The 26969-nt window shown below is 42.7% G+C and overlaps 2 long non-coding RNA genes across 2 annotated transcripts; one reads left to right on the top strand and one right to left on the bottom strand.

Moving 5' to 3' along the window:
• Window positions 1–5818: 5818 nt before the first annotated feature.
• Window positions 5819–6987, bottom strand: LOC133393912 (uncharacterized). The gene is made up of 2 exons (XR_009766476.1): window positions 6737–6987; window positions 5819–6539 (listed from the first exon to the last, which is right to left on the bottom strand). It is a non-coding gene; the product is annotated as an uncharacterized LOC133393912 (long non-coding RNA).
• On the top strand, window positions 5828–7623 carry LOC133393911 (uncharacterized). The gene is made up of 2 exons (XR_009766475.1): window positions 5828–6127; window positions 6996–7623. It is a non-coding gene; the product is annotated as an uncharacterized LOC133393911 (long non-coding RNA).
• The last annotated feature ends 19346 nt before the right edge of the window (window positions 7624–26969 follow it).

Below are 26969 nucleotides of genomic sequence, written 5' to 3'. Positions count from 1 at the left end.
CTTAAGCCACTGACTTCTGCGTATAATTATTTGTGTGCTCTTCCGAATTGTGCTAAATCTTATTAAAACGGCCAATTAACCTTCCGCCAACCGTAAAACGCTTGGTCGTTACATCTCAGAAGTGGGATTACCAACAAAAATCGCCGCAAAACCGCCTGCAAGCCGCCTAACCAGCCTGTATCCGTGTGTACCTGTGTACGTGTGTGTATGACACAACGCCATTTTCCATCATGATGAGGAAAAAAGTACTTCGTCGGGCGCTTATCGAGACCGGTGTCGACGTGCCGGATTCCGCTACCGTCACACAATTCCGACAGCTTTATGCCTCCCACGAGCCGGTCGCTCGTTCCCCTCGTGCGGCGCCGCCCACTACCTCAGCGACGACACCGGCTCCCGCTTGTGCAAACCACCAAGATGCCGCCATTTTGTGCCTTCCACATTACAATGGCGACGACGATTTTGCGCATCACGAAAATGTTGCGAACGCTGCCGCTTCGATGCAAAATACCACTGATGCCGTTTCCGCCCTTCCTTCTGCCCATGGTATAGCCGCCGCCCTTCCCCGCGGCCCTGACGACATCGAGGCCCATATTGAGAAGCTGCGACGGCAGCAGCAGCTAGCTGAATTACGCCAAAAGGTGCACCAACTTGAAACACAGCAGCCAGCCGCCCTTTGCGTAAAGGACTTTGAAGCTTTCATCGAGCCACTCGACGCCGATAAGAACCCCAATATCATCCGTTGGTTCCGCGACTTGGAGCGTCTCTTCACACTTTACCGAGTGCGCGATGCAGATAAATTTTTCTTCACCCTTCGGCTCCTCACCGGCACAGCCGCTAACGTCGCAAAAGAACTTGTTGTAACCACTTATGATGAGTTGAAGAAAGAGTTGATCGACAATCTTCACGTCGTTGCTACGCCCGAATCTGTTTATCGCCAACTTCGTAACCGTCGATTGCGGCCCCAGGAATCCGCCCTGCACTACTTGTTTGACATGCAGCGCATCGCAGACCAAGCCAGTATCGCCGATTCAGAACTGATCCCGATCGTCATCGACGGCTTGGGAAGCCCGTCAATTACGTCGAGTCTGCATTTCATGCCTCTTACGATGGACGACTTCCGGAAGAAATTGAAACTTTTCGAATCTTGTCGTCATCTTTGCACCACCCAGCCCCCTTCCGCTGATGCCCGGGCCACAGCGAACAGCCGTATGGAACGGCCCCGCCCATCGCAGGAACCCATCCGCTGCTTCAACTGCTCCCGATTCGGACACCTTCAGAACGCGTGCCCGCGACCTAAGCGCCCACCCGGCGGATGTTTTCGTTGTTTCCAGACTGGACACGTCTACCGTAACTGCCCTGAACGTCGGGCCAACGCCACTGTCGAGGGCAATACTAGTTCGGACGAAGCTCTCGCCACAAATCAAGAGGTGAGTTTGACATTTTTCCACCCTTCTGCTAAGCGTACCACCCTTCCCTGCGTTCGTTCCCTTCTCGACACAGGAAGTCCTGTGAGCTTCATTAGCGACACGATAGTACCAGTTAAGATGCTAGGACCTCTTTCCGCTACCGAATACTGCACTATGATTAAGGGACCACTTTACTCTCGAGGAAAAATCGATTGTACTATCCGATTTAAGAATCATTCCGTTCGACACTCTTTTATGATATTACCTGGAATTGCGTGGCCAGTCATTATCGGTCGCGATTTACTGAACTCACTTAATATTTTTCTTACGTATTCATCTCCTACAACTTCATGTATTACTAAACCTCTATCGACGGAACTTAAAGAAGTAGATACGATTCTTCCAGAAAAATTAGACGATGCTATTAGGAGTATTTGTGCGCTCGATGTGGCTGAAGCCGATAATGAATTGGATTTAGGAAAAACACTATCTTTAGAACAACGTTCAATAGTCAATTCTATTGTTGAAAACTCATACCTCAACTATACTTCAGATGTTATACCGCTCAAACACCCTATGAAAATCAATCTGACTCATGATACACCAATATTTACTAAGCCGCGAAGACTCTCTTATGGTGAAAGACAGCAGGTTAAGCAAATTGTTGATAAACTGTTAGCAGAAAACATCATCCGGCCCAGTAATTCTCCTTATGCTTCTGCGCTTGTCCTCGTTAGGAAAAAGAGTGGCGAGGTTCGTATGTGTGTGGATTACCGGCCCCTCAACAAAATTACAGTTCGGGACAATTACCCCCTACCCCTTATCGAAACTTGTTTGGAGCATCTGTGTGAAAAAAAAATTCTTCAGTTTGCTAGATTTGAAAAGCGGATTCCATCAAGTCCCAATGAGTGAGGAGTCTATCCCCTACACTTCTTTTGTGACCCCAGATGGTCAATTTGAATATTTGAAAATGCCATTCGGTCTTCGTAACGCCCCTTCCGAATTCCAACGTTTTATTAATTCTATTTTAAGGGAATTCATTGATGATGGTAGAATAGTAGTGTACCTCGATGACATCATCATCGCTTCTACTGATCTTAGCTCTCACTTCAGTACTCTCCGGTCCGTATTAGAAAAGATTAAGCAGAACAATTTGGAACTTCGTCTTGACAAGTGCAAATTTGTCCATGAAGAAATAGAATACTTGGGCTACAAAGCTAACTTTTCTGGAATTCAGCCTAGTGATAGTCACATTAAAGCACTTACTAATTACCCTATGCCCACTAATTTAAAACAACTCAGACGTTGTCTTGGTCTGTTTTCATACTTCCGACGGTTTGTTCCATCTTTCTCTTGCATCGCTAAACCTATGACAAAACTTCTTCAGAAGGACGAAGTATTTAACTTCGATTCAAATTGCGTGCATGCTTTTGAAACCTTACGTGACAAACTTGTGCATCCTCCTATCCTTTCCATATTCGACCCAAAACGGGAAACCGAATTACACTGTGACGCAAGTTCCTTTGGTTTTGGCGCTATTCTCCTTCAGAAACAGGATGACAATAAGTTGCACCCTGTTGCTTACTTTTCCAAAACCACTTCAAAAGACGAGTCCAAGTTACACAGTTATGAGCTTGAAACTCTTTCCATCATTTACGCTCTTAAGCGCTTTCACACTTATGTTCATGGGCTCCCCATTAAGATAGTTACAGACTGCAACTCTCTGGTCGAGACCCTTAAGAACCGTAATGCTTCCGCTAAGATTGCCAGGTGGTCCTTGTTTCTGGAAAATTACGACTATACCATCTGTCATCGCTCAGGCACTTCTATGCCTCATGTCGACGCACTGAGTCGCACCGAAGCTGTGGGTGCCATCGGTGAGATTGACCTTGACTTCCAGCTTCAAGTAGCTCAGACGCGTGACCCATCTATCGAAGCTCTCAAACATCGGTTAGAATCAGAAGAAGTTGACGGATTCTTACTTCAAGATGGGCTTGTCTATCGCGACATACCTGATGGTCAACCTCAATTGTATGTCCCTTCGGAAATGGTCGACAACGTAATTAGACACACTCACGACCGAATTGGCCACCTGGGCATAAACAAAACCTTCAGCAAAATCAGTCAGCATTACTGGTTCCCCCACATGAAGCCCACTATCGACAAATTCATTAAGAACTGCCTCAAGTGCATTGTTTATTCTGCACCTCATCATACTAATGCCCGGAATATGTACAGCATCCCTAAAGAGCCCTTACCCTTCGATACCATCCATATTGACCATTTAGGTCCGCTCCCTAGTTCTCCCTTACGCAAGAAGTATATACTTGTTGTTATCGATGCTTTCACTAAATTAACTAAACTTTACCCAACCTCCTCAACTAATGCGAAGGAAGTGTGTTCTGCCCTTTCCCAATATATGTCTTACTATAGCCGCCCTAGGCGGATTGTTAGCGATCGAGCTACTTGTTTCACCTCCACCTTGTTTGAGGACTTCTTGGAATCGCATAACATTAGCCATGTCCTCAACGCCACCGGATCCCCACAAGCCAATGGACAGGTAGAACGGGTGAACCGTGTGTTGCGTCCTATCCTTAGCAAACTATCTGATGCTCCAGACCAGACCGATTGGGTATCCAAGTTGCGGTCAGCCGAATACGCTTTAAACAATACCGTCCACACATCTACGAACTTCTGCCCCTCTGTCCTACTCTTTGGTGTCGAGCAACGCGGTAAAGTTCCAGACGAGTTAGCCGAATACCTGGATGAGAAATTTGATCGAGCCTCTAGGGACTTAGAAGCCATTCGGGCTAAAGCGTTAGAAAACATAGAAGAGTCTCAACGGAAGAATGAGGAATACTTTAGCAAAAAGCACAAACCACCACAGTGCTATAAGGAAGGTGACTTAGTGGCTATACGTTACTCTGATACGACCGATAGCGGTAATAAGAAGCTCAATCCTAAATTCAGGGGACCTTACGTCATCCATAAAGTGTTGCCCCATGATAGGTACGTGGTACGCGATGTAGAAGGATGTCAACTCACACAACTACCCTACGATGGGGTTCTAGAAGCGAATAAGTTGCGACGTTGGACCGAGTCCAGTGATTAGGAAATTGAGGGCAATTTATTGTTCAGGATAGCCGAGCTGTAACGTCCGGACTAATATCGCCCACTGTGCACTCAACCTGAATCCCGAACGCAGCGGTATAAACGCGTTATACCTTGACCGCTGGAGCAACCGGTGTGCTAGATGAACTGTCATAGAATAAAGCTCTCTTCTTGGCGCGACATTGAACGAAACAGACGTAAGCCACTGACTTCTGCGTATAATTATTTGTGTGCTCTTCCGAATTGTGCTAAATCTTATTAAAACGGCCAATTAACCTTCCGCCAACCGTAAAACGCTTGGTCGTTACAATTGTTTGGATCGATTTGATTCTCCAATAAAAAGTTATTATAACATATTGATCAAAAAAAAAAACCCCGGGTGGTGGTTAGAGAAATGAACGTTGATAAATTTATAATGTTTAATATAATTCAATTAACTAATAACATTAATTTGATTTATTTTATAAAGGAATTAATATTGCAATTTACTTTCAGAAGGGTGTAAGCATTTATAATAAACTTATTGTGTCACATGGACTTACCTATCGCTCCAGAACTTCAAGTCTATCGATAAGGAGAAAGCTCATCTTAATCATCTGTAATAAAAATAACATAATTAATGCCTTGTTTGATGCACTTCAATGTCACGATTTGCAATTTGCTTTTCCATGGAACTTAAATTACTTGCAGTTTAAGAGGAACACACGCACAAAAAAACAATTACTACACACGAAGCACACCGCAGTCTGAACAGAAATGGCTCACTCCACGTGCGTACATCCGGGCAAGGAAGTACAAGTATGTGCAAGGCTATTATATGATAACAGGTGTTGGAATCAAGGCTATTATAGTCGATCAGGTGGTGAGATCAAGGCTATTATAGAAAGACAGGTGATGGAGTACATTGCATATTGACAAACCGCCGCTTGTCGTGCGTCGCTATGTCAACACTCCCATGCATTAAAAAAAATCGTCTAAAATTAAAAAAAAAAATTTTTTGTGCCAAACTTAGCCAAACGAAACAGCAAAAAAACTTTGTCAATTGATCATAATTACTTATTTTTAAATTATTATTTATTAATTATTTAAATTATTCTTATATGATTAATACTGAAATCAATTCTACAATATATTATGCTTTATAATATTAATTAAAATTAAAATTATTAAAAGTTAATTAAAATAAAAGTAAACGTCATTTTATTGATATCGTATTAACACTTGAGAAATATGGGACGTTATCAAATATTCCACTTCCTATTCTTCTGTAATAGCCTTGGGTGGTGTCAAAAAGCGATCTATTTGCAGCCTTATTTCGTAAGTTTTTTATTGAAATATACACTAAATTTTGTACAATCTTGTAAAATGGTATGAGCAAAACGTTAAAGTTTCCTATGCATAGCTCAACAATCTCACTTATGGAAACACTTACAGCGAAGTGATTCTATGGACTGTACTTTTGATGAGCTTTTCTTCGTATTTTCGCTACGCTCACTTACATTCATTCGTTGTCACCGTTCGGACCGTTGCTCATGCTGGCTCAACCGGCCGTTCAACGGCCCCCATCGTTTCATTCTACCAAAAGAAAGGAGGAAAGAAAGAAAGAATAGGTGAGCAGAATGTGGGCCAAGATTTGCCAACAATCCTTCACACACACACACCCGCCCGCCCAAGTGTGGTGCTTTCTCCTATCCAAGCAAGCTCTACGGCTGGCCAGGAGTGGGCTGTCGACTCTTTAAGTGGCACCTTTGAGATTCATAGAAGTGTAAACAACGGTCGTTAATAACAATTGTTCTCATCATGTCGTAGAACGTTTGCTGCTGCTGCTGCTGCTGCTCCATGTGTCCTTCTCTTATGGGGTGGAAAGTATGCTCAAGAGTGAAGCCAAGAAGCCGGCTGCTTCCTGCTCGATGGTGCGCATAAATGAATGCTTTTTTATGATGATGAGCCTCGTAAAAGCGGCGCACCCATTTGCCTTTCGTTTGCACGGGTTCCGCCCATTCAATTCGTTCTCCTATGCTCCTGTACACGCCAAAAGACAGAGAGAGAATGGACTTTTTTTTTGTTATTGTGCGAAAACTTTTCCCCATCGTCCAGCAGGAACGGCCCCCACTGGCCGCTCGGTAGCACGTCCATCAGAAACAATTATGTGCCAGCAGCGCAAGCAGCACACTTTTATTAATATTTTCATTTCAATTTTATGCAAATAATATTTATACCTCGCTGCTGCTGCTCCCTCCCAAGCAAGTGGTGTCAGTTTGATTCAACTACAGATCGAGCGCACAGCATCTCCGGACTTTTCGAGTCTTTTAAATGGCCAACGTCATCCTTCGGATACCGAGAATAACCGTCGCCCTGTGGGTGGAAGTTTAGCAAAAAACAACAACAGCCCCACTGGCATTACACTTATCAAACATTATCATTCCGTTAAACGCCCTAATAGGCACTTAATTTTTTGGTTTTTTGTCCTCCCTTCAGGTTTGGCGTTCAAATCGTTCCGTCTAAATTTAGCGCACGGCCACCAAACGGGGAAGATAAAATGATGCCTGCACGTTGTTGGGGATACCTTCGTCAAGCTGCCCTTATTTTTTGTTTTGGTCATAGATTCACCATCTCCCAAAAACTAGATGGAAAGAATAAATAACACTCACAGCGGCATGCACATTTACATTTGGGTGAAAATGAAAAGTTTTCTGCCTATCGTGATTATTGCCTTAGCTTTCACTGTAAACGCACCTGAGGAAGAAGAAAGGGATGAGAAACGTTGGATGTTTTTCACTTTTTTTTTGTTTATTAAGTTTCAAGTGATTAAGAAGAATGATATTTATTTTAGTTTTTCCTTTTTTTAAGTTTACTTTCTGGAGGATTTTTGTTTCTGGATGCTCCCTAAGGATTTTGCTAATTTATGAAACCATCAAACGTAAAGATTTATTGCCTCAAAATGCAAATGTTGGGAATTTATTTTATACGTTTACTTTACGATTGAAATTTCTAGAAAAAATGCTAAAAAAAGCTGTACTGATCTGATTTGCAAATTATTTGTAGCAGTCCAAAAACAAAGTAACGTGCAAACCTTGAAAATAAATTATAAAAAGTTAGTTTTTTGTAACAATTGCCATATTGCTTCGAATTACGAACATTAAAGACATTTTTGGCATTTAATACTTTCTAGCTGCAGTGGTGCGCCGTCTATACGGATAGCTTTTATCCGGCTGTCCGTTTATCCGTGCTGTTAAGAAACGACAGTTCATAACAAAGGTGACATTGCGTTATGAGGAGAATATTTGACAAAAACGGTTATCAGTTAGCACATTTTCAGAACTAAAAACACTATAGCTTATGGCAAATTTCAAATATTCTCATTAGGAAAACATGAAATGAATAAAAACTGGTCTATTTTGATAAACAAATAAAAAAAAAAAATTTTGAACTAATCAGTAGTTGGTGATAAAATATATTATTTGACTCACTATCCGTGTTAATCGCATATCCCGGCAAGGTCAAGTCCCGATGAGTCTGGATAAACGTCGCTCCACTGTAATTCAGTTTTAATCAGTCAAAGGTATGCATAGCTCCTTTTAATAAAGAAACCCTTCTACACTTGAAAAAAAAACAAAGATTTCCAATAAATTTACTAGAAACATTGCAAAAAATCATTAATTTTTAACAATATTTTGATTTCTATTCCGTACAGTTTCGAGAGCTCATGTTTTAAATTACGGACGTTTGGGATTCTAATTCCGGACAGCGTCGAAACTTCGGCTATAATCTCCAGATATTATAACTACTTCCAGAAATGATTCCGATGTATTTCACGTGCTCGTGGACGTGGTTAATAGGAATTATTGAAGAAATAACAGTGGCGTCGTAACAAACTGCTAGGAGCACCTCTTGGTGAGGAACAGAGCGACAGAAAATATTTATTTACTGTGGCATCACGTCCTGCTAGGGGTCAGACACATTTTTAATTGATTCTAGAATATTAAGGCAATTATGTAAAATTAAAAAAATGGTATGGTCAGGGACTGCATGTGAAGAAATTCAATAAAAACATTCCGAATGTCCGGAATTTTAAGTTGTTCGCAATTTGAATCGTAACGGCATCCTAAAATGCGCCTAATAATATGCAACTTACATTACATTAACCTATCAATGTGTCTTTTTAAGTACATTCTGCTATCGAATTCATTAAATACACCAGTATATAACAATTATAAATCATTTTTTTCTGAACAAAGATCATCCTTCTCAAAAACCAATGTCAAATGCACATTTTTTTAATTTCCTCAGACAAACCTAAAATTAATAAACGATGATAAATTGACTACAAACCGAGTAAAATCGTTTAACTCTTAATGGCCTCTTGATTATCACTTTTTTTGGTTTTTGTTTCTACACTCGTTCTCAAGACAAGTGCGGGCAAGGAATGGTACTTTTTGACACCATACCTGCGCTCCCTCATACCGCCTTTCCACCGAAAACTACCCCTCCATACCCGTACCGGAGACAGCTGCACTGGGAAGGTGAAAGTTCCTAAATTAATTAACAGCATCATAACACTCATCCTGCTGTAAGCTTCTCACCGTTCCAGTGCATGTGACAACGCGCCAACACGCGGTACAATCGGGACCAGGCGGCCGTTGCCGTCGTACGGAGAAGTTCCAGTAGGAGGGGGATCAAAAACTTTGCTGCCATCGTCGGTGTGATTTACGCGAATCGCAGCTGACAGTAGTCTAGCGTAAATTGCGTATTTTATTACATTTTGATTTATTTGCACCGAACCGAGCGGGGTGGGAACGTGTATTTTTTGCTTCTTTTCTCGCTCCTTTATTTCTGTCTTCCAAAAATACTCACACAGCATACCAGGGACAGCGAACAGCGCTCAGGGAAGGCATTTTTCCAAACAGCCAAGCTGTGCGGGGTTTGTCCATATGGCGAGTTGGTATAAAAACTTGCTCTCGCTCTCTTCGTCATTTTATCGAGCGATTAGAGGGAGGGGAGGAGGAGGGACCTTCGGGAAGTGTGTTTTATTGGCACAAGACAGGAGCAAGGAGGCATCGGATTTGGTGCGGAGTTTTCACGACTTATTAAGCCGGTTTAGCGGAAGGCAACAACGGTCGTCCCCGGAGGCCACTACTTAAGCCGTGCACGATGTCTCCCTCGCTGCTGCTGTGCTCTGGCAATAAAACCAACAACGAAGGATTCAGTGTCTGCAGCAATCGTAACATCCTTCGCCAAGCACCACACCGTGGTGTGCGCTATCAAATGATTGATAAATAAAAAGTGGAAACAAAACAAAAACACACACTGCTTTTCCCTTTATTACACGCTGGGCAACAAGAGACGAACGAAACTCCAATACAAAACCAATAAAACACTGATTTTATACAACCCGCGAACCCCTGTTCTGATCGGCCTGGCAAGCCTGGCTGGCAGTCGGATTCGATCTGCTTCGTTTCGGACGTTTGCTTCGATAGCCGGGAATAGTCAAAGTGTGGAAGTTTGGCCGCTTTTATGTCCCTTTTCACAAGCTGGACATGCTCTAGCCGGCTCTGGTAGCAGCTGCGTTTCGGGTAGTGCAAACATCTACTTAAAGGAACAATCTCGAGGGGGTGAGGAATGAGAAGAGCTCATTTCAATCGAAAAACTCAACAAACAGCATAAACCGGCCCCGGTAAATGATCCATTGAAAGGAATCTTCCTGCAAGCATTAGACTAAACGATTGCTCCATAAATTATTGCAATTGGCAATGAGCACTTCAAACGCGTTTATTTCAGCAACTGGAACATGGCAAGGATGGGAAAATGTTGCTCTCTGGATTTAATTGTTTTCCCTCTATATTCTGGCAGTCGAAAACGTCAAAATTACGCTTTAATACGTACGTTTTAATATGTTTTATTGGATTACAAATTTGAGAATTGGATTAAAAAAATAGACACTCATTTTCGAGATTTTATGGGTTAACTATACCATACTAATGTATTGTTTATTGTTAGTTTTCATTAATAGTATCCCATGAGTCAGCAGACAAAATTTGACACCTCTATCAGTCGAACTCCAACCGCGATGGTTAAAAAAGTGAAGCAACTTCGTTTAGAAGCGTGCGCAATCAAAGAACCGCACTCGTATAAGCCTCGTGTACGTCGTATAAGCCTGTTCCGGCATCAACAACATCTTGGCACTATAAGACAACAATCGGAGCATCGAAAGATCGAAGAGGCCCGGTTCCGAATGGCCGATGATCATGAGCGAGTTGGGGTTCCAAAGGAAGATCGAGGAACAAATGGCGACATCGCTGCATTCGCTTTGCCGATGCTACGGAGATAAATGCAGCCGGTCAAAGAGCGAAATAGTACCTGGGAAATCATAAATAAACATATGAGAAAGTAGAAATAGCGTCCAATTTGCAGCGACAAGCAATGACGTCAAAACTCAATTCGACCATTTCAAGCGAATTTTGGAGGAATTTCGATATGACACCCTAGTCCGCGAACTGGTCCAACGTCCCCCAGCTATGGCCCATTGAATTCTACTGGACAAACATAAGCTTTACTCCAACAATTTTGTCGCGCAAACTGACCAGGAATTGATAAAAATCAAAGGTAGACCTTAGAACATGCCTACATGTCTGTCTTCGCCCAACATGAGGAAAATTCCGGATAACTGACAACAGGGAATTTTCTTACAAGGTCGTAGATTTATGTAGTAAATAAAGCTTAAATAATTACCTTTCAAAGGATGTTGAAAATAATCTCTTTTAATTTTTGTTTACTCAGAGATATTGAAAAAGTATGTTTTAATGCAAACGTTTCTGTTTAGGAGTGTGTCTTACACGAGTTACCTTAAACTCGTGATTTGAGGTTCAAAAGAAGCAAAATCAGCACGATACTAAATACTCTTGAGAGCGCTGACAATTTTCAATTATGATTACTTGCCAAGAACTCTGTACAAGATCTCCCAGTTAGGTCATTTGAAGACACAAAATAATAATTTATACTCCGAAATCTGTGCTGTTAACTTAATTCTGCATGTATTTCTTGGAGTACTTATTACACAGTGCTGTGTTCCGATAGCGATGTAAACATTTTTGGGTTTGTACGATGGCTTAATTTCCCCTCATTTCGTTAACATACAAATGTTTCTCACCTATTAGCTGATACAAACACCCTTGTACCCCATGATTATAACGATTAATTACGCAGATAGCGCTTCTATTAAGTATGGAGGAATTCGCCGCAAGAATAGTTACTTTGTTACTTGTATCAATACTTTGTGTTGTTGGTTTTATATTTATATTTCATTGGTACAATTTTACTGTATTTTTAAATATATTTTATATTTTCATTGTCGCTTTGTTTTTATCGGCCTCAGCACAATTTTTCGATCGAAAAAATTCGATAGGCGCTCACGTAAAACTGACAGTATAACTATTTCTTTTATACCCCTACATGAAGTTGGCCCCCCAGGTAAACAATTTTTAAAATAATTTATAAATATTTTTTTATCAGCCAAAATATTGAAAAAGAACCAACACATCTACCAACTTGCTTTTACATATCGTTTTTCAAAAATATCAACCTTGATTTACGGAATTTTTCTGATATTCGATAATTTCCGCAGCTCCATGCGTCGCGGATTTTGCCCCATACAAAGCGGAACGATCGAATTTTTGTAGCATAGTTCATTTTGCTCGTGAGTGTCATGGTATACCAGTTTTCAAAAAGACCAGTAAAATGAACACCTTGGCGGCGAAATGAGTGTCAAATGACACCAAAATGACAGCCGGATCTATCGATTTTTTTCGATCGAAAAATTGTGCTGAGGCCGTATATCTTGATCATGGGTTATTTCTATACTTTGAACCTAGAAACAAACCTTATGTTCTATTCTAATTTTAATTAATATTTGTTGTGAATTTTGTATTGATTAATTATTTTTCTTCTTTAATTTAATTCTAAACCACGTTTTCAATATTGTCTATAAGGTACAATGCATTCCTTAATGAAACTAAACATCTAGAGTTACATTAATTATGATTGTTCTGTTCACCATCCGCCAAGAAGTCATATTTAATTTCACTGATCACGTCAACGATACTTGCCGCCAGCATTTAACCCGTCGCAACCCGTGCTTCACCGTTCATTTGTCGAATTGTTCACTTATTATGATGCTGCTCATTAATTTTCTACCAAAGCACTGGTACATAAAGCACCTGAGCGAGGTGAAGACTGCTCCCTGCGAAAGTAAGTAATTCAATTATGCACGTTCAATTTGTTGCCGGCCAGTTGTGTAAAATAATTAATCTTTCCCATGCCATGCCCACGAAGCTGCCGGGGAGCGAGAGCCTTTCGTCAAGAAAGTGGTGGCTCTTTTCACTGTTGGATAACAATTTTCCGCCACTCGGCAGTAAGCACACCGATATTTCCTACTTCCTACCATTGGGTCCCGCAGCCACTCTCCCTTCTGCCCTTCAGCTTTGTTGTAAAAGCGTCCGATTTTCACCGGTTGTTTGTCTGCCTTTTTATTGTTCTTTTCTGCGGCCCGAGCTATCGAGATCGAGACGGCCGCGTGCTTACACCCGTGGAGCGTGAGGCTTTGCGATTTTATAAAACTGTCTGTCTAAAAAGTTCTTATCCGTGCGCCCGTGCTGTGCTTACCCTGCCCCATTCCCCGCAGCCTGTCTGGATCGGGTTTTCCGTGAGCGTTTTTTTGTTCCGTGAACGATTTTCGCTGTTTATTTCAGCACTTTGGTTTACGCGCTTTTGTGCTTTAATGGACCGTTTCCGTTGCAGAATGAAGCGCTTCGCGGCAGGATTTGCAGTATCGAGGCAGGGATTTGATAGCTTCCCATCTTCCCGCTCATTTCCCGGAAAGGCGTAAATTTTCCAGGATTTAAAACAGTTCATCGTTATCAAAACCAGGGTGGGATGGGATGCTGTTGTTGCTGTCCGTCGAAGCTTTGCTGCCCTCTTTCCTACCCCGCAGTCTACGCTCGTAAACATCGCATCGGAGCGGAGGGTCTCAATAGGTAATTCGCGTTTTTCAAAAGTTTAATCGAATGAGAGCCAGCTACAAAAAAAAAACGGGAACACAAAACGGGAGCGCCCCGAGATTGCTGCGAAAAGCGAAATATTCAAATCGTTATCGCACCGCTCCCATCATCATTTATATGAAAATCTTTAAATTTATAGCTTCATCGATTTTTTTCTCTCCCTTGTTCACGTTGTAGGCGTCTCGGTAGGCTCAACCTTCTTTCGATTTGCTGCTGCTGCTGGTCCTGGACTGTTTTGAGGGCAGGGGATCGAACGGTTTTGGAAAGTTTATCCCGACAAACAGTCTATCGGGGGAGTGAAGGGTAGTAGGTGTGGTTGGAATGGGAATGTCGGGAAAATGCACCGGAGCGACCGAGATTTCCAACCGCGCAACAAACCCGGCCAACGAGATTGGTAATCGATAGCGAAAATGCCCCGAAGGCGAAGGAAACGAAATCGAATCCAATCAATCGTCATTTTGCCTACGCCAGAAGCTGCCGGTCGCTCGGTTCGGAAGCTCGGGGGATGGATGTGATTGGGGCATGTGCTTACTATGGGTACGGAATGCTGTCTTTTTCAGTCAAAATTTGAATGCAAAATTGCATACATTCAGGCGGATACAGTAATCAGTTTTCTGCAGTGAGTTGAAACGCCTAAAGTTATGCAAGCAGCAAATCATTCTTACTCCATCATATTTCCCATAGAGGTCTAATTGGAGGCTTTAGACTTCTTTTATATCTTTAAAATCACTTTTAATTCATTTTTTTCACAAGGAAATTTTATTTAGTTAATAACTCTTTTATTTACTTACTCTACCGTGGAATATTTTGCTACATTTTGCATAAGTTTGTAACCAATTTTGACCCCTTTCGCACTCTATTCCACTGTGCCCATGCAGGGAGAACCATCGGAGAAAGCACGCAAAAGCAGCCCAATGATTGCTGTCGCTCTTGCATAGGCCAAACAATCGACAAGAAGACAACCTGCAAAAAGGAGGCAGTACCGTACCGTCCTCCGTGGAAAGCAGGAAGAACGGAAAAATCGAAGAATTACCATATTTCAGCAACAGCATCCTCACGTAGTTTTGATATACAGCCGAGATAAACGAGGAATACATAAAAAAGCGAAACATTTTCTTCTGTCCAACCGTTTTTTTTCGAGGTGAAGCAGCAGTAGCAGAAGGGAACCGTCGTGTCGGTTGTGTTTTTATCTGCCTTCGTATTGCGCGGATCAACTTGATTTCTTTTACCCTTAGCCCAGCGTCGGCGGGTAGGAAGCACAGTTTGAGAGAAGGTTTGCCATTACCGTGAATTCGTCCTAAGGATCCAAAAAACAAAAAACACACAAGACGGTAACTTGAACCGGAAAGGAAGTCGATGTGGTTTATTGGAGCAACTGGCCCACCGGGCTGCTTTGCAGTTTGGGAAGCTGCTTTCGAATTGCTTCATTTTTTGGATTTGTTGTTTGCTGGGTTCATGTTTTTTAAAGCCTTCCCAAAGTACGTATCGCACCCAAAGTCGGGAAATAAGACCAAAAAAAACTGCCCTCAAAACGAGCCGCAGAAAATGTGCTACTGCCGTTACTATCAAATCGGGCGTAAGGAATATTTCAAATGAAATTAACCGATAAATTGGAGACTGTTGTGTTTGCTGCAAAGATACGGCGGTCAGCAATGTCACAGGAGACTCGTAAAATGAAACAAAAAAAAAGGCGGCAAACCGGCAACCCGAAACGCGACGGTGCTGCTGCTAGCTTAAAGCGTAAAAAGTAACGCTCACGACTGTAGCGGGGGAAAACCCCCCCAACGGAGGACCACATTCTTCACAGATAATTAAACAAATTTAGCATTCACCCCGAAAGTTCACCCCGGTATTCAAGCATTTAAAACCATGCTCCGTGTCTTTTGCACGGCACGGCACCGCAACGACATCTTCCTTGTTCCGGCGAAGGTAAGTATTGTTTGAACAGTCTCCGAGGGAAGCACCGAAACACCGAAACCGTAGGAAAGGACCATAAATCGGACGGATGACGCCTGTGCGCCTATTCGGTAGCGGGTCCTCCGAACGCCGACAGTAAACCGTGGCGCTTCCGGAAAGCGCTGCAAAACCGCTCAAGTCGAATGCAAATAGCGCCAATGAAATTCTCATTTAAATACAGATTTCGGTTACAGTTCAAATACAGCCTTCACACAGCCAGAACCGCCGCAAGAACCGCCAGCGTTTCTGGAAGGAGTGCTCGAGAGTGGCATATCTCTTGAGCGCTCTGGTTTGCGCTTCGCTTAGCGCTTCCGTGGCTCGTGGTGGCAGCTAACCGGAAGGAACCAAGCTGCGGGAAGAGGCCTCGATGGAGACGACCATGGAAAGACGGCTGGCGATGTAAATGTGCGCCGTCGAATGATGAACTGAGCTGCAAATTTGAAACACTATCGACAATGGGGACAAAGGGGGGCTCGCTGGAGTCGTTGTTCTCTGCCGGCGTATCTCTGCCGATCGTGTCTACTCAACTACTGGTACTACTGGTATACACTTGCTGGCAAGCTTCTTCACTGGAAGGGTGAAGGGACTGTACCACTACCCGGTATGGAAGATAATTTAAATTACATTTCAAATATTTGCCATTGGGAAACGAGTCCGTTTCCGCTGGAAGGAGCGATTGTTAGCGGATTTAGTGGGAACATTTTTGGATCAACATTTGCGTTGCAGAAAGCGTGATATTGTGTGCGTGTTTGAGAGGGATCGGTTAGCAGGAAGTAGGAGGTAAGCACAGGATGAGATAAAACAATGTAATTGGATTAGATGTGAACCGTTTGTGGGATGTAATAAATCGTACTTTAAGTTTTAAGGTTTGAAATAGGCTAAAGTTGACAACCCCAATAGAGCGATGTGGTTTGAAACGTTGGTTTAAAATTATCAAATAATACAATAAACTAAAGCTACTAGTAAATCCTTCCACCCAGCAAGATGTTTCACATAACCGGAGCGCTATAGCGATCAGGTTGCGTTAGTGAACTCGCTCAAAATCCCAGCGGATGCATTATATACATCCACCCAGCAGCGGGATGACTTTAGAGCACAGCCACAAACCGCAACGCAGTTGCCGGCTGCACTCCCCCTCTTCCCTTCCCCAGGAAAGCTTCAGCCATCTCCTAAACCAATCCTTTCGTGTGGTTTATTTCTATTTATAATCCCCATTTGTGCATTGACTGCACCGGAAACCCGACGCACCAGACAGTGCGGGCATGCGGGTTAGGCCCATTATGGTGATAGCTTCCTGGAGCCGGTGGTGCTGGTTGAAAGTAGTATTATACTTTCCGATGAACTTCCTCGGATGGATCCGATGCAACCGCGTCCCCCAGGCAGCCCGGCCCGGCTGCCGGTGGTGGCGTGCCGAATAAGCCATTGAGGTCCTAACCTCAACGAAACAATATCCGGTAATTAGTGGAGAGGTTTAAGGTTAGACTTTACACCGTAACCCAATGCCCGTGTACACCTCGGTACTGGGATTGGGGTACCAGCCTCATTAGAGCTACATTCAATGCCCATGAAATCGAGACATGCTGTGGGTGGAGATGGTCGGAGATGGTTGTGGGATAGTGAGTGTCAAACGCCATTGTTTAGAAGTTTTGATATAATGTTACCCCGATTAGTAGCGGACATATTTCAGCGACAGTGGTGCTGGTGGAGTTTATTACTGTACGAGCGTTGGAGTTTGGCTCGGATGGCAAATTAGTGATAATAAATGTGCAAAACCATTCCGTGCCGGAGGAGGTCTTATCTTTACTTTCGAAAGGGCACAGATCGTAAACGAGCTCGTAGTTGGAGTATTGATATATTATGTAGGGTTAATGTACATTGTTGCATTCCCATTTGTGCATGAACTTGTTAGGAAATTGAATAAAAAGCTTAAAATTTGAAAAATATTATTCGAATAAATCAGCATTTTCATGAAAAATTACAATTAGGGACCATATGCAATGTAAATTGCATACTTTTAGGCGCTTTTAATGTATCTTTAATAAAATTACACACTCATTAAGGCATGCTGTACATAAAAAACGAACCTTCATCATAAAATCACTTACTAAAGAGTTTCTGACATGTTTTCTGACATCTCTCATCTTCATGTTTCAATTTTGAAATCAATTGTTAGCCTCCTCTTCTCGAAACCACAAACGAGAAAGCTTAATGCACTTCCCACAAACAATCTATACTTAGCCTTCCCTCACTGTGTTCTCACTGGAAAGGGGTTCAAACCGATTACCGGTATCTTAGCTTCGGTTGTAAAGTGATTTCCCAGCCGGTGGGTGTGACCGCAAACAATTTGATGCTGCCACCACTGCCCACTGAGCTTACCCAAAAGATGGTGCACCCGATGTCCCGCCGGTCCGGCCGGCCAGGCACACAGGCATCGTTTGTGCCAAAGAAACAGTAACTGACCACCAGGCTCGCTTGGCAGCACTGCAGACAATCCCAAAATGTGGCCTCAAAGGTGGCCAATCTACGAAACCAGTTATGATTGCGGTTTACGGGTGCAAATGTGTGCGGAAAGTAGATAGCGGAGGGGTCGGAGAGACAAAACGGTTTGAGATTAAAAATTCTTCCTTCGCAAGCACTTGTTAACTGTTGTGTATGCCTCTTGCGCTGTGCGATGGAATGTTTGCAACGGTGAACGATGAATTTACTGTCTGGAATTTTGGCTCCGGTAAGGATGGCTGTTAGGTTCTAAACTGGTCGTAAGGTCTGACTAGTCTTCTGACGGTCCGGTACATCAATCACTCTGACGTATTCTGACTCACAATCAACCGTAGCAGCGCCAGGGTGGAGTTTGGAAGGGATGCAGGACATTTTCCTTCAATTGTTTCGAAATCGAGTAATGAAGGGATTCATTCTTGGAATTTTCTTAGACTCGTCTCTTGGTCCATCGTCAAGGTAAGGCAGTATAAATATAGCTCGTTGTGAAGGTAAACTTTGCCGGCAAGTATCCTAATTCTTGCTAGAAAGGGCAGTGAAGCGATCCTGTTTTGCAGGTGAAAGTCATGAAATATTTCAATAAGCAAATACTTGGCATCGTTGGGCATGACCACCGTTGAGTTCTTGAGGATTGTGGAAGGATCTAGACGAGAGTGTTCATGATTTAGAAGTAAAATCTTATTTATATCACGTTTTCATTGATTTCCTTTTATTAGTTTTAAATGTTAATATGTGCTACCTCACAAATTTAAAGTCCTCGATCACGTATTGTTGATCCGTGGCCTCGATTCTGCACATCCCTTTATCAACCCGCACTCAAATTTGCTGACTGAAGCCATCATCAGCGTAACATGGTAAGTTTTCTTGCACATTCGTCCTCTTTTAAGCCTTTTTTGTTCTGGTTCGGTAGTACAATAGCAAGATCACCATCAACCCGTGCCGGGCTGGTTGTTTGCGCAGAAACTGGCGCAAACTACAAACTAAAGAACTAAAACAACTACCACACTGTGGCCTGGAATGATAACTTTTCTTCTCCGTCACAAGCACATTGAAAAAAGAAGCTTCGGCAGCAGCAGCAGCAGCAAAGGCTTTTGAGGTTTATCTGCTGATGGAGCCAGCTTCCTTAAACCAGCGTGCGGCGCTTTCGCTTTGAAGTGCTGCGGAACTAGCGGGTGTTTGTGTGTTTGAAAATGAAAAGTTTTCCTTCATCAAAATGTGCCGCCCGGAGAAACCGCATGTATGGCACTGGGTGAATGTGTGGTTAGGAAGACACATAAAAATCCCAGAATCCTTTCTTGCAGCTGGCGGCGGCTAGAGCATACACGTACAGCACAAGCGTAGCATAGTGAGCATCAGCTTTGTTGTAGCGCATCACTGTTTGTAATCATTGATTAAAATGAGGCCCAGGATTCTTTGATGCACAGTTAGGGCGAATGTACTGTGTTCGTGTACTATTGAGAAGTTTTGTGGCGCGCACAATGCCTTACTGTTGCAAGTGTTCTTTTTTTGGTAGGCGTTTGAAGTAAATACAGAACGCGAGATTACTCAAACGGGTGTATTGGGTGTCACAAGAACCACTAAAGGAGGTCATGGGACAACAATGGTGTTGGCTTTTGTGTAAGTATTTTAAAAGACGTTTTACTTTGAATGTGACTCATCTGAACTGTTTGAATAATTTTGGGGATACTTGTACGTATATATCCGTAAGCATTATGCTCGAAGAATGAAACGCCTAGAGGTATGCAATGGACAATGCATGCTCAGCTTATTCATTGTTATTCATCCAGGCGTTTCAGTAGACATTTCACCAGTTTGTAGTTTTAATTTATACAATTCACAAACAGCTACAACAAGAAAATGTCATAAATCCACCCAGCAAATCACCATTGCAATCCCAAAGCATAACCCCCAAGTAACTAAAGCATGATTTAACGTTCCTAAATCGAGCCCCGGTTGACCTAGTTTAAGCACGCGCAATTATTTCATTTTTATCCCCCTGCAAGGAAGCCGTTCCACCGGCCACTGTTTAATCCCTATTAATTAGGGCACAAGGAACGAACAAAACGTGGTGCTGGTATCTTTCTTTTTTCTACAGTGCTCTACAGTGCTTTCTGGCAATCGTTCAATTATCGTGCCCATGCTCGACCTCCTCCAGCGAGCCCATTCCGAGTGCGTCTTTACAAAAGTGTCCATCTAATGGAGCGTAGTGAGGGAACTAAACTGTCCGTTGCTAATTTTCGTCATCATCGTCAAACGAACTTTGACCATGGCTAGCGGAAGCCGGGGTGGTTGGATTTTACGTAAACGAATCCCGCCAAGTGCCGGCCGTCCGGCTAACTGATCGGCAGCTCTGCAGCCGCTGCTGGTTAGCTAGTTTGTGCCCGTGTTTGTCGAAGGGCTTGGCTGTCTCCAGTTGCCCGAGCAACTGATTAATACCTTCCCACGGAGGAGCCATAACTCATCCGGTCGGTTCTGAAGCCCCGGCCCAGGCTGGACGCTCATTTTCCCGCCGGTCCCGCATCACGGACAGTGGGGTGTTTTTTTTTACAGTGAAAAGAATGAAGGTGGGTTTATGTCCTGTTCCGGCGTTTTTTGTTCTCTCCATCGTTGGAAGACTGAAGAAGAGCACGTAAAGGCGGTGGCGGTGAAAGAGGGAAAGGAAATTATGATAAAACTCTTGTAGACTTGGAACGAGGCTGGAGAAATAATCCCAGGACGATGAAGCAATGCAAAAAACCGTCGACCCTTTGAGCTGTAATTTTCCACCTCGCCATGATAATGTTATCAGCGGCAATGAAGCTGCCGGCTGGGTGGTGATTAATTTGTCAATCGTTGTCAACGGCTTTCTTTATGTTGGGAAAGAACGGGGCAAAGAAGTGCAATGGTAGAGCAATGTTACCCGATGTTTCCTGTCATGCTTTTGAAAGTGGTGCCCTTTTTGAGTAAGTTGAATAGAGTTTTTACACTCGGAGAAGGTATAATGAGATTGGCAACGCTTTGCATTATTCGTAATTGTTTAAAGGAAGTCACGTTAAATGACACCTTTGTATTCTGTGATGTGCAGAAATAATTTATTGCACATATCACACTTATGTAGCTCGACACAGCTGGCATGTGGTGCAGCACGGTCCGCGCTCATTATCGTGCAAGACGCGGCATCATTCCTCCCGGGAGCTTCATGAACCCTGTCAACTGTGGACGAGGGAATGTAAAAAAGTCGGATGCGTTTTTTGCGTCTGCTAACTGCCATATGTGTGCGTTAAACTCATCACTCCACTTCATTATCATAAATTATAATTTCATACGAGCAAACAGGGTTATTGAATTATCGTTTTGTCACTTGTTTGTGCACCTCACTTGAGCCTCTCCCATCGTGCCGCGTATTCTCCTACCTTCTCCTTCCCCACTCTGGCCAGTGGGTGGCTTTAAATGGAGGGGTTTTTTTTGGTGGGGCAGAACGAGCTGAGTCGCTTTTTCGCTCTTCCCCACACATACATGTTAAGGTCGAGCGAAATGTTCGTTCGACCGAAACCGATGGATGGATGGCTGGAGCCCAGCGCTGGTGCAACCATCCTCCCTGATACTGATGATGAAAAATGTCGCTAAAATGTATGCGTACTGTACGGGGTTGGCATATGAATTGTGCATGAATTTTGATGGCTGTTTTGCTGTTGCTGCTGCCGCTGGAAGTAGGTGAATGTATGGTGGAAAACATAAAAGGACGTACGCTTGATCTATACCATGTTTGCAAGCGTGGCCTTCGGTACGACGCGGGTAACACTTAATGTATGCCACAGTAAAATGGCACTCTTTTTTTTACTGGCCGTAGTAACAGCAACTCGTGGAGCGAAAATCACGAACGACACGCTAACCTATTCAGGCGTAACGAGATGGATTTCTGTAGTGGGAAAGGAAAAAAGAAGGAAAAAAGGTTAATAATGTTTATGCAAACAGAGCTGCAAGCAGTAATCGTATTGTCGTTTTAATGTTGCAATGATATGCATCAAGCAGGGTAAGCTATGAAGAAAATTCCAGGAGCTTTCATCTTTTTGTAATTTAAACCGCCTGAAAGTATGCAATCTGCAAAGCAAAGTTTATTTTAAACACTGAATTTACCTTATATTTAACGTTTTCTTTAGTTCGCCTGCATGAAAGATTAAATAAGGACAATTTGATATAAAGATAAAGCAAAAAAAATCACTTTTTGTTTATTTGTTTCATCTTCAACCCTTCGTCTACGATTCGTCGCACGTGTTTTTTGCAGCGGGCACCTAGAAGCAATCAAGTGGGTGAATGAAATCAATCGAAAGTATCGCACTGCGGTTTTGCGGTTACCATTTGCTGTCCCTTAAATAGTACTTGCGGTGCTGCTAAGCACGAGAAACCTTTCTCGTCAATTGTTTTGCGGAAGTGTAATGGCTGCGGCATTCGCCAACTAATTCAATACCTCAGCGACACTTCTACACTGAACGGATATTTTCAGAAAGGGAGGAAACGCTCTCTTTGGCCACCTAGGGTGAGCTCAAATCATTAGCCTAATTACGTGCACTAAGTGGGCATCGGTGACGATCATCTTTCACGTCGCTTATGTTGGATAGGAGGCACAACAACCGCCAAAAGAAAAACGCGGCAGAGTCTGACGTTTCGTTCCGATGACCGACCGACAGGACGCTTGCTGTTAGGAGAAATGTGTTGCCTTTGACATTCCATACCCATTTCGCTAAATGGACTCATAACTCCAGCCTTAGCCGGATGCCGGTTTCGTGAAGCAATTCCTCATGCAATGACCAGTGTACGGCAAGCGACTAGCGTTTTGCCGATTTCTATCGATCCTAATGAATGCAACCCAGCCAGTGTGTCGTGTTGGTGCGGTTGTTTTCTTTCCCTTATATTTTACCCCCCCCCCCCTCCTTTCCCCTGGGTCAGCTGCACAAATGATTGATGTTTGTAAGCGTTGCCACCAATTGCCACCGACCGCAGCGAGACGAGACATGCAAACAGTGCTTGTGTCGAGGGTTCCACAATCACAACCATAGGGTGGGTACTGCATAAATCTTTCGTTTGCGAGTTTGTTTCCCTTTTTTCTTCCATCCGGTCACGATGATGCACGAGCCGATGTAAAACCTACCGGCGGCTGCATTTGCGTAGTTTTCTAATTCTGTGTTGCTACTATTCTTGAGTTTTTTGTTGTTGTCGAGCGTGCCCGCTAGTTCCCGCTGCATCGTCACACGCAAACCATTCATTAAAGATGATGGATAGTTTGGGGAGAAATTTGTGAAAGCATAAGGAAATGGATACAGCGTGTAGCTTTCACCTGGTTTTAGGTTGCTGCCCATTAATGTCCTGCAGCTGGCAGGTTTGTGGGGGGGGAATTATAAAAAAAAAACAGCAACAAGCAATGGTATGCGTTCTGTTGGGAAAACATGGCATTTTGGCCGATGGATCTATTTTAAGTTTATGGCGTGGCTTATTGGCAGGAATGTAAATTGAAATTCTTTGCCCATGGCCTGGTTTATGTGCATTCCACGGTTGGTTTCATGTTAGGGAGAAATATTTTCTTGTACATTGAATTGCAGATAAGCAATTTTGGAATCTTTGTTTGGAATTTTAAACACAATAAATTTTGAAAAAAAAAATGAAAAATGTTTTAATTGGTAACTTTTGCATTATGTGGACTTTTTTCGGGTGGCAGTAGACAAAAAACAGAGATAATTTCATTCCATTCTTTCCATTCCTTTGATTGGTAATGATTTAAGTTTACTTGCCAAAATATATTGTTGGAGTATAGCTTTTTAATCACCTTGGTCCAGTATATTTTTTTTAAATTAAAAGTAAAAATAAAGTAAAAAAAATAATGAAAAGGCTATAGAACAAAATTCAGAAAAGCAAATATGTAAATGAAACAAAAGAAAAGTATAACGATGTTAGCAAATGAGCAAAAATAACAGTTAAATAGACAGAAAACAACTAAAATACATGAATAAACTTTTAAGCTTACTGCACAACAGGAAAAGGAAGATAAAATAAATGTTCCGTACAAGTAAAGTTGAGAGTTTTACGTCTCCATTTCGTTACCATTGACTTAGCAAAAAAAATCGTCTTTTCCAATCGATTCATAGGGAACGCCTGGGACAGTAAAACTTTTCCTCAGCATGAGCTATTTCATGATTCCCAACATGAGAAGCCAGCGTAAAACCAGTGACCATAAGGGGGGTCGTGGCAGCATAAGCATAATTTATACATCCGTTCATTTCCCTCCAATGTTAACACTCCATTGATGGCTGAAATCTAAACCATGAAGCGGCTCAGTTCCATCAACGATTTCCACCGCAGACCGGAAATACCGAAATGAAGCGAAAACAAAAATCATAAAAAAGAAGAGCCCCCGTGCGACATTTGTGCGAACACATAACGAAAAAATACTAGAATCGAAAAACTTTCACCACTTGTGCAGCGCGAGTCAGGCGTGAAATTTGTCTTCATCTGCGCGCGCGTCCCGCGCGCGCGTTTTGCCGTACGGGGAGGAAAGCTACCCAAAATGGAGAAGCCTGGTACTTTACCAGCGCCACCCTGGGCTATGGCATCACCCAGAGCCGACGGTGATGGCATCGGGCCAATTGTTGAGTCGTCAATTGAAGTGTGCATGCCCCTTTAATGTGAATGGTGTGACACCAGCAATGCAGAGCTCCCGCAAAGCTTTTCCATCCATCCATCCACTTCCATGTGCAGCAGCAAAGTGTGTAATATTAATGGGAAAACTTTACCACTTAATTCGATTCCTGTTCGCTGATCGTCAATGCCATTGTTAACCGTTCCAGCCAGAAGCCCGGTACGTGTGGGTGCCGAAATTTCAACGAAAATAAACCCTCTCCACACACACACACAACGAAACTCACTCCATTGAATGCTGGATGAAGCATGAAACGAGCGTCGTAGAACAAAAAGCCCGTTTGTTTTTTTTTTTTTTTGCTGTTTTGCAGGAACGAAAACTATTTTTCCAACGTGCTTCGACCAGCTCCAGCACGGGAGGGTTTGTCTTTAATTCAGTTTTGCCCTCCCAGTTCATGGTGTGCATGGTGCCACATTCTTATCATAGCGATGTGTACCAATCGCAGCATGGAATAGGACGGCGAGGGGAGTTCGCAGACTCTCCCAGGATCGACTACTTTTTTATGCATGAACTGCACGGAGTGACTGTGTGTATGTTCGATTGTGTAACGGAGTTTGGTGGGTAGATTTTAGTATTCTGCAACCATTTTCTCCACCAACGACTGTTTAGAGCGAGTGTACACGGTACATTTGTCGGCACGTACTCAGCGATCGGAGAAAATAAAACAATATGTTTAACAAGCGAACGTTGTTACAACGAACGGAACCTGTCTTGGCAATGCTGTAACTTTGGAATCGAATTCTTGCTGCCATCCTGTGCATAGGCAAGACGGTTTGTCGTCAATTGTGTTGGATGAGTTTTTTTGTGCTTTTGAGTGTAAAAATGTAAGATACAACCAGGAAGCAAATTATTCAACAACAAAAAGTATATGAATTGGTCAAATAACTTTATAACTACACAGCCTAAATCTAAGCTTAATAACTAACATTTGTCGTAACAAGGCATTCCATGCAAAATGTCACTTGCAATATCATAAAAAAATCTGACTGAAAAAAATGTCAGACATGACAGCGTCACGTACTCATGATCAGAGCTGATACTCAAAAAGATTGGTGTGACTAATACACCCTACGTGACATTTTTGCGACCATCGCTTGGTCAGACAAAATGTCATGACTTTTTTTTACTGTGATCAGTTCTACAAAATGTCACTGACATAATCATGACATATTCCGGCTGAAACAAAATTATGTCAGCGACACGAGACGCTCTGCTGTGATGATCAGAGGCGACCCTCAAACAGTTGGTGCCACCATCACATGCTTGGTGCAACATTGTGTGCAACCAACTCTTGGTCAGTCACTTGGTCGCGACATTTTGTGTCGGTGATCATCACGATAGTGATGGGAAATGTGCGGTATTTACGAGTGGTTTCAAGAAACTTAATGAACATATTTTCTCGCTCTGTTTGATCCAACACACAATTGAAGCAGACAGGGGGAGAAAGAATGCCCTTAGGGGGACAGAGGGAGAAAGAATGTTGCTTAGGACCACACGCCAAATATATTCCAAGAATGTCGTGATAATCACCGATAGAAAATGTCGTGACCAAGTGACTAACCAAGAGTTGGGTACTAAGCAAAATGTCATCAAGCGTGTGATTGGACCACCAGCTGGTTGAGTCTTACCTATGATCATCTGAGATGGGTACGTGAGCTGATTTGAGCTCCGTTTGAGTATTGGTGACTGAAAACGATGGCATTTGGCAGCACTGTTGACAACCAAAAAAAATCATGATTATGCTTGCGCCGGCATTAAGCACAGCTTGTCAGTCAGAAGATCGCGTTGGACACTGTCACTGTAAAGAAACGACTGTCAAGATGAATAGGATCTCTTTTCCAGTCAAAGCGCCTGAAGGTATGCAATAGTTCTTACAAATTGTTTGTTATGCGTTTTGCATAAGTTTTCTGATCTTTGGGAGGATATCGAGCAAGAACTATGCACGTTACAGTCCTTGGACAGTTTGGAGTTTAAGTTTTTCAATTAATTTTCTATTCATGGTCAGGATAATGAAACCTTCTGTTATGAATGTGAAGTCCATCCACATCTTCTGACACATAATTATGGCCCTTGATAATATTGTTGTGATTGCTGAATGAACAGAAGATATTGAAACCACTCAACAACGTATACGATTTTTGATAGTAATTATTTACCCTATTCCACATATAATAATTATTAGAAAATATAACGATTAATCCATTAAAGTGTAAAAAAAACCTCAGCAAATGTGTATGTACCAAAAACAGGTACGTTCGATTCATTCATGCAATCCATTTC

The sequence above is a fragment of the Anopheles gambiae genome, chromosome 3, assembly GCF_943734735.2.
Source record: "Anopheles gambiae chromosome 3, idAnoGambNW_F1_1, whole genome shotgun sequence".
NCBI classification, from domain to species: domain Eukaryota; kingdom Metazoa; phylum Arthropoda; class Insecta; order Diptera; family Culicidae; genus Anopheles; species Anopheles gambiae.
Note: the sequence above shows the minus strand (reverse complement) of the source record. Positions and strands in the feature narration are given on the sequence as shown.